Genomic DNA, 14,657 nt, shown 5'->3' on the forward strand with positions numbered 1-14,657 from the left:
AGAGAGAGAAAGTAGGGAAGGTGGATGTTGACACAGATAAGTCTCCTGTAATGATTTAAATAATTACTGTACTTGACAGGTCAATATTTTATTATCTGATTTCTGATGATAGTTTGTGTTCTTGTTAGTACTGTATATGTGTCTCTTTCAGGCTGATTAAAACAGATGGTGTAAAAAATGAAAATGTTTTATTATCATCCATAGCCATCCTAGTGTTGGCAGTGGATTTTGTGTCATACATTTGCCCACCTCAGTGATCAAGCAAAAACAGTGTAGGCTTCTGGTTTAAGAAGTAAAATACTGAAACGATTATTTCAAATGGTAGCCAGTTGGTGAAGACTCGTAACACTTGTCATATAAAGTAATTAAGTGATTTTTAACAATTAACTGATCACCCACCCAGACTAACAAGAGGCAAGACAAATTTGAGGTAGGCTAGGCAAATTTTAGGGACTTTAACAGGATACATGTCACATTAATAATCCTCATATGAAAGTATGTTGCTGAGAGAGAGAGAGAGAGAGAGAGAGAGAGAGAGAGAGAGAATACAGGTGTGAATCAGGATGGATAATTACTAATAGTCTGGGTGGGTCATTAGTTTAGACAAAGTTACAATGTTAGACCCTAAGCCCTCTTGTTATCAGGGCTGTGCGTGTTGTATGGAAGAAAACTGATTTTGGTATTTAAAGTGTTCTGTTGTTTGTATAATGTATGTGGTTTTTAGGATGCATTACAGTTTCTCTAGTTGAGATAGATGTTTCATGCCTGTTAAATGATACTTGTTATTTATATTGAAATCAAATTGTGGATATTCTTGAAGAAAGTAATTAATATTTTTGAAGTGTTAGGAAGGATCAAATGGTATTTGCATTCCAAATAATCAGTTACACCCCAGCATATTTTCTGAAAAGTACATAAATACCAGCTTAAGGATAGAGTGCCCAGTAATACTGGTTCTTATTAATGCTGAATTGTTGATGGAAAGAGGTCCCATATATTCAGTGTTGATATCAATGTCTGCTATGTTTACCTGACTGTATAGATATTATTCATTTGTTTTGTTTGAATATATAAACAGTATAAGTGTGCTCAGCAATATACCTGGAGTGAATGTTATTCTTAAGATCAAGCTGTCTTTAACATGTGTGAAGCTTTGTGTATGTCACCAAGAAAACTTGTGTATGTTGGTGTGACTGTGTTAATTTGCCCTTCAGATGTAATTCCCCCCCCCCCCCTAATAACCCTCTGATAGTCTCTGAATGCATCAAGTAGAGATGCATTCTGAGCTACAAAGCACTGCTATCAAAAAGGTATAGATTATGTGTGGCTTAACAAGTCATTCTTTGAATAGTAATATAATTGCAATGGGCTGTTTAAGGGTAATAATCAGACTCTTTGTTTGGAGACCTTGAGTTAGTCTGAAATGTCATACATGAAGTTAAGTTTTGATCTGTCTGCCTCATCTTCATCTGTTGCACAGATATTTTACCAATACAGTATACAGTATAATTTGATTTCTATGTCATCACAGTTATCAGTAATTGGCTTTTTTTTTTTTTCCCCACAAATGTAACCAATTAAGTGTATGTTAGTTGTAGTAGGGAGGTATGGAGAGAATGCTAATTGTGAGTGAGAAATTAAACAGCTCTATGTGAGAGAGCCCTGTTAATTTCATATTTCTCACTTCTAGTGTTGTACTCCTATTGTGACTATCTGATTCAGAGGGTGAAATGTTACACATGTCTTTTATGTTTGTAAAATATTTGTTGTGCATTAATCACATTTTAAAATTTAAAAGCAGAATTATAATTATTCTTCAAACTGGGAGAAACTATGTTATTTTTATATTGGATATATGTATCTTTAAAAAATGAATACAGGTATCATAAGTCTTCTGAAATGGTATAGGTAGTACTTTGTTGGAAACAGACTAGAAGTGATTTCACGCAAATGACAGGCTGTCTGGTGTTGGAAGAATATGGGCCCATTAACAAATTGCATATCAAATCCTTGTACTGCCTTTATTCAGAGTTTAAGGAAGGTTTGGTGTCCTGAGATTGTAGTAGGATTCTCAAGTGGAATATGCATTTATCATACATTTAAGTGAGAGGATTGCTGTTGTTTGTCTTCATTTGTTTGCCTTGTGTGCAGTTAATTTTGGCAAGTTCTACGTAATTTTTTTTTTTCCTCAGACAGTTGGATTTATTAATTGGTACATTACTTGAAACACCAACAGTAATTGTCTTGTATCTTTTTACCTGTTAATAATGCTAAGAGACAACCTTCGTATAGTCAGTCAACTGTTAAGAACAAGTAATGTCAAAGGCTAATAATCAGAGGATGGGTTGCTCTCCACTGTCACTGTATTGATCACATAGACAGTTGTGGTTGATGTGTATATGTATGAATGTAATTGTTATGTGCATCATGTTATCCATTTTCCATTGTACTCTTTTTGGGTGATCCAGTTATTAGTGCAGTATTGTACAGGAGCATTTTTACCTAAAGGAACTCCTTGTTCTGATCAATATCAAGATTTATATTATATCAGGAGAAATATACCTCCTAGGACATTTTTTGATGCCAGAGTTTGCAGTAGAAGTTTGCACTATTGATATCTTACTTTGTAACTACGGTGGTATTGTATCTAGGTAGGAGAGTTGTTAATTAAATTGGTAGCTGGAAATAACATTGTTGAATATATGCCATTAGGTGTCTAAGGAGCATGGAGAAAATGGTTTAGGATATGTAATAACCAAAATTTTTAAAATGAATTGCTGTATATTTGGTTGATGCAAGAGAAGTTAAGTGAGAAAGAGCTTCTGTCAATAGCAGAAAATGATCTTTAATGAGATGTATAGACTAGAGCATATAAGAAAAAAGGGTGTGTATATATATATATATATATATATATATATATATATATATATATTTATACACACACACACACACACACACACACACAGTGCAATCCCAGACAACCAAGAAGCTTGGGGAATTTACTGGTTTTTCCCGGATATCTGACATACATTTATACACAGGCTGTGTCTTTGCAGTATATACAATACTCACCACTCACATCTGCAGCCACATTAACAAATTCCATTTGAAACATTACCTCCTCTTAAACACACCCGATAGACGTAGCACACGTGATTGTAATGTCGTGCAGTAGTGCAAAGTGCACGCAGTAAGATATGGTTAATTATTATTCGTTATTTGGTTCATAAAAACGAAAAAGGCAACTAAAGAAATAAATCTTGAGCATTTATTGGTGAACTGATGATTTGGAAAGAAATGTTGTACAGCAGAATTATCATGCCTCCCTTGCCTACACTTCAGCTGTGTAAGAGTAAACGACTGCATCCCACCCATTTCTTCCTCACCTGACTGCCGTCACTCATTCGTACACTTGCCACTTATCTGTTTTGCAGATAATAAATAAACACCTGAAAATTGTAAGCTCAGTACTGTAATTTTGTACAACAAAACAAACCTTCATTTCTATCAACTAGATTTTATCATGCGTTAATGTATAAATTCATCTTAGAATGCATTTCCACTGGCGGAGAAGATAAAATCTAGTGGATAGAAATGAAGGTTTGTTTTGTTGGACAAAATTCTTGTGCTTGAAATTCTTATATATTTATATTATAATCTGCAAAACAGCTGAGTGGCGAGTGAGGGGTGGAGTGATGACAGTCAGTGAGGAAGAAATTGGTGGGCTGTGGCCATATACTCAGTTGATGTGAGAGCAAGATATGCATGATAATTCTATTTTACAACCTTTCTTTCCAGATCATTAGTTCACCAATAAATGCTCAAGATCTATTTCCTTAGTTCATTTTTCCATGTTTTTATGAATAAAATAGTGAATACTGTAATATTTAACAGAATAGACATACCAAGTTACTGTAAGATATTGCAAGCTCGTGGGAAATTAGAGTCGGTTCATTAGGTAAAAAACCATCCTGGTACCCTACATTTTTGGCCAATTAAGAGTAGGCCTTTTTTTTAGTGGATTGATTCATCTTGCTTTTCATAAAAAAATTCCTTGAGCTTGGATCCCTGGGACTTGATGTTATAAATCTTGGAATTTCCCACATTAAATTCTGTCATGATTGTCTTATAGTGTCCACCTTTTTCAAAGTCTGTTGCATGTGTTCAGCTTCTGTTTCAATGCTTCTATGTTTCCTTGCTCGTTATTGTTGCAGAGGGGCTTCAGAGATGTCGATGGGGACTTGATGTGTGGGGAAGCCATAGCAGGGTATCTTAATGAACTTCTTTGTGTGTGGAAATTTGGTTGCTGTGTGGATGCCACACTTGTGTCTCCACTCTGTTCTGCCCTCTCCCCACTGCTTGGATCCCTGTCACTGTCTCAACTAATTTTGCAAGGCCCTCTTACTGTTGCTTGTTCCTTCCTTTTCTCCTATCCTTTCAAGTCTATCATTGGCTTTAATTGCTGACGCGCTAATTCTTATCAGCCTGGTTACCCTCCCTGGGTCATTGTTTTTGGACTTTTTTGTCATCAGATCAAGTGTCTCTGAGCTCAAAGCCTTCATCACCCCTGTCTCTTTGTAATTTACAGCTCTTGGGTGGGTGTGAGGGCGGCGATAAGTCGCCAGCACCACAGGAGGTAGACGGACGTGAGTCCACCATTGCTGGGCTACAAATGAGAACTGAATTGCTAAGTATGCGGTATTTGGCAATTGCAGTGTGGCAGGGCTTGCGTAGAAGGAGACTCAGTGCTTCCATGGAAACCGCTGACACTTCCTCGTGCTTGAAATTATTGGGTGGAGACCCATCGCCCCATATGAGGCGATCAACGCGGCCAGGGGTGGCCTGCACATTGCCTCATATGAGGTGATGAGCATGTCGGGGTTTAAATGAGTTGAATTTTCCACATTCATCAAAATTCTCATAAATGACTCTTGGGAAGTTCCAGCAGGAAGGATTAGGGTGTGCCTGTGGCCTATTGGTCTGGCCAGTTGTAGATATCATGGTATTTCGGCACCACCCCAGTGTGTGGACCTCTGCCAAGGTGGACCTTTGCTAAGGCGGAACTGCTGCTGAAATGCAGCTTTCGGATCCAGGGGTGCTGTTGCTTAGTGGTAGTACTCTGGCAAAGAGCCGAAGGCCCATCTTTGTGCTGGGAGACTCTCCTCTCCCATATGACGTTACTATTCTTTCTTGGATAGAGGCATGCTTTGGAGCTTGGTCCCTACTTGGGTTGTTGGCCGGGCCTCTGGTCTCCAGGACCCATCTAAACAAATCTTTCTTTTTAGCAGTCATGTTGAGCCTTTTCATTCCCAAGGAAGATTATAGAAAATGTTTCTGGTTCCCCCCCTCCCCCAGTTCTGCCAATGTATTGACCCTGATGGCGACCCCGTCTTCTCTTCCTGATACTTCCGTGGCTCTTTTCACTGTTTCTCAACCTGTTTTCCCTTGCGTAACTACACCATCTCCCACCTCACAGTCCTTTCCTTGTTCAACACTGTTCACCTGTTCTTTTATAGTAACTTTAGAATCTCATCTGCCTCTGCCCCCTCCTCCATCTACCCATCCTGTTTCATCAGCTTCCTTGTCCCATCCTTGTACTGCTTCCCTGCTCACTAACCCTGTCTTGACCACTTTTCTTTTTGGACCTTGGTTATGGTCTCAATATTTTAACATCAATTCTCAAACAGCTGACCTCTCGCTTCATCTCTCCCTGTGATGACAGCTAGGCTCAGATATATTCTCTGTACGACCCAATGGTTCTCGTCTCCTCAAAGTACAAAATGCAGCTCAAGCAGAAAAAGTTACATCTTTAGTCAACCCTTCAGGCAATCTGAGCTCAATCTATCCAGATGCACAGTAAATTTCAGTCACTGGCAATGTCTGTTTTCCCTCTTACTTGTCTTTTGGCACTAGAAACTTAACTGAGTGCTCAGAAGATATCAGACTCATTCTTTCAGAGCAGAGCTACATGATTCTTTCAGTTCACTGTTATACAATCCCTCCCCAAGGATGCTGCCAACAATCAGCCAACATTGCCAAAATTGTTATCAGATCTTGAGATCTTCCCTCCTCCATTATCATTAGGCATAGTCCCCTTTGTTAAAGAATTTGTTCCTCCCTCTTGTCAATGCACTTCCTGCTGGTGTTTTGGCCATCCAGCAAAATTCTGCTGATCATGGGTTGTTTGCCTCAGCTGTTCACAAGCTGGACACTGTGTTCACATGTGTACAACCTTCCAGTCCTGCCCGAACTGTGGGGGACATCATACAGCCTCCTACAGAAAATGCCCTACTTATATTTTTTAAGTCATAGAGTCCCATATCCGATGAAAAACAGGGCTTTCCCTCTGAGAAGCCTGTCTACAATCATGTTGCTTGGGGCACTCCCTTGGCATCTCATATGCATGTGTGGCCCAACTCACTCCTATATCACAGATTTCCTGCACACCCAGTGTCTCTACTTCAGTACCTCTCAAATTCTTTTGCTGCTCTTGCCTCTCTTCCTGATTCCTGTAACTCTTCGGCCTCTCTTGTTAGTTCTGCTCCCTCTGCCCCACCTCCTTCCCATTTAGTATACTTCCATTCTTCTCCTCCCTCACCTTCTCCCTGAGCAAACATATGTAAACATACTGTTGTATTCTCTTCATTTCATATTTACTGGTCTCTCTCCCCCTTCCCCTACTGCCCAGCCTATCTAGTGTTCCCCCTCCTCCAAACAACAACGCCATAATACTATATCACCAACTCACACTCAACCTTTGTCCTCTTCTATGGAAGCAGAATCCCTGCTTTATCTTCACTGTATCTCTTCTTTGGCTACACTTGTCATTGTGGAAATACATTGCCCCCATCCCCACTTCCTTCTACCTCTCCTGAACTTTCCCTGCCCATTCCTTCTACTTCTCCTGAACTTTCCCCTTCCATTCATTTTACCTTTCCTGCACCTCCTCCTCCCCTCTGCTGTTTTCTGTTTCCTACTTTTCCTTTTTCTAGCCACTCACTTCCTCTGTGATCACTATGCCCTCCCTACCTTCCCCAGTCTCTTCCATTTTTATTTACCTATGCCTCCTGGATACTCTCTCCTTCAATACCGTAAACAATCCCTTCACTCCTCCCACACTCGATTCTCCATAGTCATGGCTCTTCTTCATTGGAATATCAGAGACTTCTGTACCCATCGTACAGACTTTCGTTTTCTTATTTCCTCTCACAGTCCTCTTCATCTCTCTTCAAGAAACCTTTTTTAATACTTCCCTTGTTCTTATTCCTGGCTCTACTTTTCTTGGATCTCCTCCTTCATATGACACTACCTTCGTTAACTGCAGTGATGTCCCATTTGAACCTCTTTCTGTTTCTATCCCCCATACTTCTGCTTGTATCTTTCTCCATCACTGGATCCCTGTGAACTCTCTCTCTTTCTCTCCTTCTCTCGTTCCTGATTTTCTTAACTTTGTCTCATTCCTTCATTCCCTTCCTCCTCCAGTTCTTCCTCATGGTGACTTCAGTTGCAGGGATTCCCTTTGGGGTGACTCTGTGGTCACCACTAGAACAGTTTCTTTCTTTTCAAGATCTTTTCATTCTTAACATTGGCACCCCTACTCACTTTGATCTCCATACTCATTCCCTCGTCTGGATCTGTCCCCATGCTCACCTTCAGCTGTTTTCAATTTTCAGTGATCGGTATTCGAAGACACTCTTTTTAGTGACCACTTCCCTGCCAAACTCTCTCTTGCCTCTTACTGTCCTCTTCCTTATCCCCCCTGTTGGCAGTTGCATGCTGCTGACTGGGAGTTATTTTCTTCCCTTGCAGTGCCCCCTCTTCTTCCTTCCTCTTTTTGTTTCCACAAGATAGGTTTTCTTTCGTCCTTGTCCTGGTTGTAAGTGCTGCTCTCACCACCATCCCCCATGATACATGACAGTCTACTGCCAGATGTTTTCCGTGGTGGACACCTACTTGTTCACGATCCCACAATGTGAAACGTCTGTCTGTCTATCTATAGCCCTGCGCCCTAATCCCGCAAAGGGTGGCCGCAGACAAAACGCCTCCAAGTCGCTCTATCACCCACCATTTGACTGCCCTCCCCCCAACTCACTCCCCTCTCCCTCATATACCTCTCAACTCCATCCCTCCACCTCATCCTCAGTCTCCACTTCTCTCTTCCTCCCTCCACTTCACCTTCATACACCCTCTTAGTCAGTCTTTCATTCTCCATTCTCTCCTTATGTCCAAACCACCTTAGTTTATTTCTCCTAATGTTCTCAGTCACATCCACATCCACCCCACAACATTCTTTCACGTCTTCATTCGTCAACCTGTCCCTCCATGCCACTCCACATGCTCCTCCCAGGTAACTCATTTCCACTGCTCTCACTCGACTAGTTATCCCCTAGCAAGGTCCATGCCTCGCTTCCATACGTCAGGGTAGGGAACACTATGCTATCATGCAGTGACTTCTTAACTTCCATACTCGCCTCCCTATTTCTCATCACCGTTTTCAGTGAACCAACAACCTTCCTTCTCTGCTGTACCCTTTCAAGCACTTCATCCCCAAAACTTCTATCCTTACTCATCACACTACCCAAGTACTTGAATGCCATCTGGAAAAGTTTTTGTCATAAGCAGTCCACCCCTGATTGGATTTGTAGCCACCTCATATTTCACTGAGCTTCCGCTGCCTTCCATCATGCTATCCGCCAGACTAAACATTCTAATTGGAGAGACTATATATCTTTCTTTTCTGTAAATACAATTGTTGCAGCAGTTCGGTCCCAACTTTGTAGAATATCAGGCAAACATATCCCACCCCAAGCTCCAGTTCTTCATATTGATGGCTGGTCTGTCGCTGATTCTTCCTTAGTTGCACATGCTTTGGGTAATTATTTTAGTCTTAGTATTGGGTCTCATCTCCCTCCAGAATTTCATCACCTTAAATCTGATTTTGGACTGAAGGTTTCAGGGGGAGGCAGTAGCTCAGTCGGTAGAGAGGGTGGCCTGCAATCCTACTGGACCCAGGTTCAGATCCCCGCTGGGGCAGGGAACAGTGTAGGGATTTGAATTTAATAAAAGCAGACTTTAATGATCTACCAGAAGGCCCGTCGACATGTCATAAAAATACCCCCTCTAACACCAATACACCAGTCTTGTATGAGACAGCCCTAGCACGTATTCAATATGGACGGCGGGTGTTAGTGCTGAACAGGTGACATGCAGCAGTGTATGCCATGTAGGAGGACTACTGGGCCTTGGGAGCAGGCTGTGAAACCTATGCCCAGAGTCAGACACATAAAATAAATATATCATCATCATCATTATCAGCTGTTTGAGTATCCACTGCGGGACCGGCCTATCCCGACCGAAATCAGGACGATACAGCCAATGTATCTCTACCAAGTGGCTTAGGCTGTCTGGCAGAGGTTGTATGTATGGTGAGAAGTGCTTGTAAGTGTAATTGTAGTGTTGGAGTGGCTTTGGATGTGTGTGGAGTCTGTGAACCAAGTGTAATCAGCCTTCCCAAGCCGACTGGGTGCAAGCATACTTTATAGTAAGCGACACTGGTTCAACCACAGCACCCCTTGTGTCTGCCAATGCATTACATGGCTGGGTGAACTCTCCCAAAGTTTATTACCTTGGCAGGGCGCGAACCCTGGTTTACCCATGTATGAAACGCACACTCTACCACTGTACCACAGAGGCTCCAAAATAAATATATATACAGTATATAGATATAGAGGGGGAGGCCGAGGATGAGATGGAGGGATGGGGTGGAGAGGTATATGAGAGGGGGGGGTGTGAGTTGGGAGCAGGGCAGTGAAATGGCGGGGGACAGGGCGACTTGGAGGCGATTTGTTTGTGGCCACCCCAAACGGGATTGAGGCGTCTGGCAATAGATAGATAGATAGATATATATATATATATAGATAGATAGATACAGTAGATCTTCTGATTGGCTTATAGGGATCATCCTCCCATTTCTTAAAGCTGGTAAACTGATCACCATCCTTAGGATTACTGTCTCATAGCCCTGACTAGCTGTTTATGTAAACCGCCTGAACAGATGGTCAATACTTGACTCGTGGTACCTTGAATCCTGTAGTCCTCTTTCCCCCTTACAGCTTGGGTATCGCAGAGCTTTCAGAACCTTAGATCCTCTCCTTAAACTCGAATATTTTATCTGCTCTGCATTTTCACTTCACCAGTCAGTCATTGCCATCTTTTTTTTGAGAATTAGAGAAGTCCTGTGATATGACCTGGAAGTATCATAGTCATCATTGTCTTTGTTCCCTAGGTCTTCATTCTAACATAGGTTTTTTCTTCAAAACTCTGTTTCCCTCCGAACCTTTTATGTCTGTCTAAGAAACCACCTTTCCCATCCCCCCCCCCCCAGCATGAAGGTGTCCCTCAAGGCTGGGTCCTTAGTACTATCATTTTTCTTATAGCTATAAATGGTATTTTCTCATCTCTACTCCCTTCTGTTTCAGCCTCTCTGTATGTCAATGATTTAGCTATTTATGCGGCAGATTCAGACCTACCTTGTCTACAAACCCTTCATTCCGCTATCGATGTTGCCTCCACTCGGACTTCTACTTGTGGTTTTCATTTTTCTACCTCCAAGTCCTGTGGAGTAACATTTACTCTTTCACGAACCATGCCACAGCCTTCTCTGAACGTATGTATCATCCCTCTTCCCTACTGATCCTCTACCACATTTCTTGGCCCCACATTTGACTCTCAGTTAAATTGGAATGCACATATTTCTTCCCTCAAGTCTTCTGCTCTTCATCGTCTTCATTTGCTGTAAATGCTGTCTCGCCATTTATGGGTGCTGATCGTGTCATATTTCTTCATCTTCACTCTGTCCATATTCTTTCCAGACTCAGTTATGGTTGCCATGTCTATTCTTCTGCCTCCATTTGCACTCTCTCAAAGCAAGATTCTGTTCATCAAACTGGTCTTCGTTTAGCTGTTGGTTCATTTCGGTCAACTTCCGCTACAAGTCTTTGTGCTGAAACAGGCTTTTCTCCCCTCTCTTATTATTGTTCTCTTCTCACTATTAGGTCCTATACACGTCTCCCTCAGTTTCCTACAAGTAAGTTACTCTGTCGTCCCAACCTTCTCCAATGCTCTTTTCACTCAGTCTCCCTTCTCCTTTTTCCATTCCCCCTTCGGGTCCCCACCCTTCTTCAATTTATTGATTTTGCGTTTCCTCCTATTCTTCTACTATGTCCAGTGTCTTCCCACCAAGGCTTCTACCTCCTGCTGTGGTCTGCCCTCTCTTCTCCCTTGTTCTAAGTCTCGTCTTCCCCTAGATACTTTTCACTCCCATTTTCTATAACATACGTCCAGTCACTCTTCCACCATGCATATCTTTACTGATGGCTCAGAATTTTGACATGGTATTGGATTTGCTGTTTTGTCCCCTGACTCCTTCCAAACTACACTTCCCTCCATTGCAAGTATCCCCACTGCAGAACTGTATGTTATTCTTTTTGCTGTGAAGTTTCTTGTTAGGTTCTGTTCCTCCACCTTTGTTATCTTCTCTGATTCTCTCAGTGTGCTCACTTCCTCACTCACCACGCCTTTATTTCATCCTCTGATCACCCAGTTTCAGGAGTGGCTGGTCCACCTTTCTGTTTGAAAAAAGTCAGTTTGCTTCTTCTGGGTTCCTAGCCTTATTGGGATAACAGGTAATAAACAAGCTGACTCATTGGCATGCCTTGCCATTTTCTCCTGTATGTCCTCTCTCCGCCCCATTCCGGCCTTTGTTTTCCTCTTCAAGCCCATCTCGTCTGTTATTGTTGGCAGTTCTTGTGGAACCACAGGTTCAAAACAAATTTCATAGTGTTAAACCTTCCGTTCTTCCCTGGCACACATCAGTCCGCCCCAGTTGTCAATGGGAGACTATCCTTGCTCGTCTTCACTTGGGCCATACCCACTTAACTCATGGTCATTTGATGAGCCATAACCCTCAGCTCATCTGCTCATGCTGTAACTGCCCTATGACTACCCATCATCTTTTTCTTGATAGCTCATCTACACTCCAACATCATCTCAGTTTTCCCCTTCCATTCCTCACCACATTGGCCCCCACAACCTACTGATTTCTTAGATGACTCTCTCACAGTTTCTGCTTCCAGTCTTATCACTTTTCTTACTGCTCTTTGTATCATACAGTTAATACAGTATTATTGTTTACCTTGTTCCCTTCAACCTTTGTGCCATACGGCCATATTATGGCTTGGTGCTAGTTCCTCATTATTCCTTCCTTCCATCCTTCCTTCTGTTTCAAGGTGAGCACAGTGTGTCTAAGATTAGTACAATATGCGCTTTAGGCATTGCGGAGTTTAGAAAACACCATCTATCACAACACAACACAACAGCGAGAGTGCTTGTCTTCAGACTGTTGGTGGTAAGCAGGCTGGTGATTTGTGGAGCTATGGAGGGTGACCAAATTAGAGGAGGGGAAAGAGGGGGAAGGAAGGCTGAAACTAGGAAATGACCTTGACCAGAAATGCCTTCACTTCACATTGCCTGACTTCACCCTGTCTCAACGTGACATGTGACTAGCCTGTGCAGGGGCGGGCATTCACAGTGGCGCATACTTCTATTTTTATTTATATATTTGCCAGCCTGTGAATTCTCCTGGTTTTCTGATAAGCCCGGTTATTTGGATACCGGATATCAGGGATTGTACTGTGTATTGTGTGTGTGTGTGTGTGTGTGTATATACAGTATATATATATATATATATATATATATATATATATATATATATATATATATATAAATATATATATATATATATATATATATATATATATATATATCTATAAAGTAATCCCTCCAAGATCCGATGTAATAGAGCCAAAGGCACGTCTGGGACTTGGGTTTGTCCGGGACTTGGGAAAATGACCCCTGGACAGGTACTTTTGGACTCTAACCCAACTTAACTTTGAAAACCACCTAACCAACTCCCTACCAGACCTGCATAGCACCTATTTAAGACCCTGTTCACACAAATAAGGGATGGAAACCATGAAATAAATAAAAAGGAACCAGAGAATGAGAAATTTGAAATGAGCATGGAATATATTTAGCAGTGTACAGTACAGGGTACTTACGACACGTCCATGGCCGTCACGAAGATTAACCTGCCCCCTCTATGGCTCTGGGAGTGGTGAAGGTGCACTTGAAGCATGTACAGTAATCCAGTGTTATGCTGCACTTAATCATTTGCACTATGATTATAATTGTTTTACACTTCATATTCTGTTCTTACTTGCGCCATGCCAGTTACAACGCGCCAGTATTGCACTCTGCACTGAGTTCTTTGCACTTTGAATTATAATTTCTTAACACTGCACAACACTGCAAATTCCCATGTGGTCTAGTGGCGAGGTATTGCAGTTTATCCACTTTATACTCACAAAAATGAGCCATGGGCAGCCATGGCGACGAGTGTGCAGTCATGACGGTATGTAAACGGGAACTGGGGAAGATTGCAGGGGTGCTCTAACGGTCACCAGAGTAACTTCGTGCCAAAACACAGCTGTTCATTACCTTGCGGCAAATTTAAAGTAGGGATGAACACATATTGGCTTTTTTTTTTTTTTTTTTTTTTTTTTTTTTTTTTTTTTGGTGTCCAGAGACCTGAGCCCAAAATGTCCAGGTCTTGGGGTGTCCTTGACTTGGGCATCTGGGTTTTAAAGGGATTACAGTTTCATATATATATATATATATATATATATATATATATATATATATACAGTATGTGTGTGTGTGTGTGTATATATATTTGCCACTCAGGGATGAGTGAGGCTGGTCACTCTCATCTTAAATGCCGGGACCAACTGCTTAGCCCCGGGCTCCTACGCTCCTCACGGGGCAATGTAGGATTGGATGATGGATATGTATATATATATATACAGTGGAACCCCGGAATTCGTAAGCCTCTCTACTCATACAACTCGGTTTTCGTACAGCTTTTTCGCCCAAAAATCACTCCAGTATCGTACGGTGACCCGTTATTCACACTAAGAGATGCAGCGTCGTAGGTGCCACATGGTCGCCAGTCTGGCTTTGTCTTCCGCCAGCTATGCATCGGTTATACAGGCTCCATTAAACTTCGTCATGAATTACGTATTTTCGTTAGAAAATTGTACATAATCATGGGCCCCAAGAGATTAGTGAGTCAGCTGGAGCTAAAAGTAAAGCAGTGAGAACATCAATTAAGCTGAAAAAAGAACTCATTGCAAAGTCTGAAAGTGAAACCCATGTCTCCGATCTTGCCATTCATTATAGTATGGCGAAATCTACCGTTTCATCCATACTGTACTAAAGAACGGATTAATGTAAATTACATTGTTTCTTATGGAAAAAAGATTCGGTTTTCGAACAATTCGCTACTCATACAGCCTCCAGGAACGAATTGTGTACGAAGTCCGGGGTTCTACTGTGTATATTGATACAGGTATACCTCGTTATACGATACCCCGGCTTAACAATGGGGGTAGAAATGCCACCATACCCCTAAACCGCGGGCTTGTTTTGCTTTGACTTGCATGTCCCATGGGCATATTCGCGCTCCGACAGACTCTCTAAAAATGTTTGCCAAAAATCAGTTATTAGTCCTAGAATATTAAAATTACATATGCATATGG

At 41.7% G+C, this 14,657-nt stretch overlaps 1 protein-coding gene across 1 annotated transcript in view; it reads left to right on the top strand.

Annotated features, from left to right (window-relative positions):
* rl (Mitogen-activated protein kinase rl) overlaps positions 1-12 on the top strand; it is a 145,674-nt gene extending 145,662 nt beyond the window's left edge. The window contains exon 8 of the mRNA XM_080276206.1: positions 1-12. This exon is cut by the window's left edge and continues 452 nt beyond it. The gene's annotated coding sequence lies outside the window, so the exon portion shown is untranslated.
* The last annotated feature ends 14,645 nt before the right edge of the window (positions 13-14,657 follow it).

The sequence above is a fragment of the Coenobita brevimanus genome, chromosome 64, assembly GCF_032717465.1.
Source record: "Coenobita brevimanus isolate Jiangsu-jjx chromosome 64, ASM3271746v2, whole genome shotgun sequence".
NCBI classification, from domain to species: Eukaryota; Metazoa; Arthropoda; class Malacostraca; order Decapoda; family Coenobitidae; genus Coenobita; species Coenobita brevimanus.